The 1,515-nt window shown below is 50.4% G+C and overlaps 1 non-coding gene across 1 annotated transcript; it reads right to left on the bottom strand.

Moving 5' to 3' along the window:
- Positions 1–252: 252 nt before the first annotated feature.
- Positions 253–325, bottom strand: TRNAF-GAA. Its single transcript has one exon. It is a non-coding gene; the product is annotated as a tRNA-Phe (tRNA).
- Positions 326–1,515: the final 1,190 nt, after the last annotated feature.

Genomic DNA, 1,515 nt, shown 5'->3' with positions numbered 1-1,515 from the left:
GAACGGCGCAAAGATACAGACAGGGGTTGTATCCATGAGACAGACCCTTTCACCAGCACATCTGGACATGCTGGAAAGGTGGCACATGTCTCCTAATAAAGGGATACATAACACAGATGACAAAAAATGTGTTTTCCAAGGCTCATGACTATTAACTGTGACCTAACGACATAAAAATGCACAAATAACTAAGAAACGTAATTATTACATCAGACTGACATAAATATACGGAGAGGAAAACAGAACCCCTGCTGCCGAAACCCGGGATCGAACCAGGGACCTTTAGATCTTCAGTCTAACGCTCTCCCAACTGAGCTATTTCGGCTCTGTACTCCCTGGCCTGAGACAAGTAGTGGTAGGAGCCCTAGTGGTCGTCTCTGTGTAATTACACCTTTCTGTGGTACATTTTCTCCCCTGCATTTCCCTCGCAGTTATAACACCACCCGCCTCCGCATATGTGCCCTGCGGAAGAGCGCCGTACACAGCCGCGCATGCGGGGTGTAGAACAGGCGGATGCCGTGAAGCGTCTGCATGGTGGTTGTAATACTTGCTGGTCAGAGCTGACTGGAAATGTCGTCGGTATCCACCTCGGGTCATGCAGACACGAGACATTTTCCAGTGTGTCTGTATGGGTCCATTCACGGATCCGCAAAATACAGACATCGGCGATGTGCATTCCGCATTTTGCGGAGCGCACGTCGCCGGCACTTAATACAAAATGCCTAATCTTGTCCGCAATTGCCCCGCAAGGAATGGGTCCGCAATATAAAGGAATGGGTCCGCAATTCCGTTCCGCAAAATGCGGCATGAAATTGCGGACGTGTGAGTGGACCCTATAATGGAGGCTCTGTATATCTTCTCTCCCTACATAGTGGCGTGCGTGCACAAGGGATGTCAGCCTTGTCCCCGTGTATAGTGAGCGTTCACACCTGTGTATAGATGCGGTTTGGTGCCTGTGGTATAGTGAGCAGGGTTGGAGCATTTTGGTACACTGCACATGTCGGGTGTACCAGGAGTTACAGCTTGTGATGACACTGTAGGCTTGTATGCCATATATAAGGGTGGCGGCGGCGACAATCCCATAGAAATGAATGGTTTGCGATTCAGGGGTCGCAGTGACGGGACACATACGACAATTCATTTCTACGGGATCACCGCCACGAAGCAGTGCTCCTGCGACCAGTGTCCCTGTACGCTTAGGGCTCATGCACACGACCATTGCCTGTTTTGCAGTCTCAATAGAACAGTCCTGTCCTTATCCGAAATATGGACAAGAATAGGACAGGTTCTGTTTTTTGGGGGGCCACGGAACGGACATACAGATGCAGGCAGCACACAGGTGTCCGGTGCGCATCTTTTGTAGCCACATTGAAGTGAATAGGTCCGACCCGCGGATCTGATGCTGCCAAAAAGTACATTGGTATGCATGAGCCCATACATGGAAGGGGCAAGGCTGTGAAACATGCTGGACACAGGCAAAAGTACAATGGAACCCTATGGTGGCGGGTGCCTAAG

The sequence above is a fragment of the Bufo bufo genome, chromosome 3 (genome assembly GCF_905171765.1).
Source record: "Bufo bufo chromosome 3, aBufBuf1.1, whole genome shotgun sequence".
NCBI lineage: Eukaryota > Metazoa > Chordata > Amphibia > Anura > Bufonidae > Bufo > Bufo bufo.
This window is presented reverse-complemented; position numbering and strand designations above follow the sequence as displayed.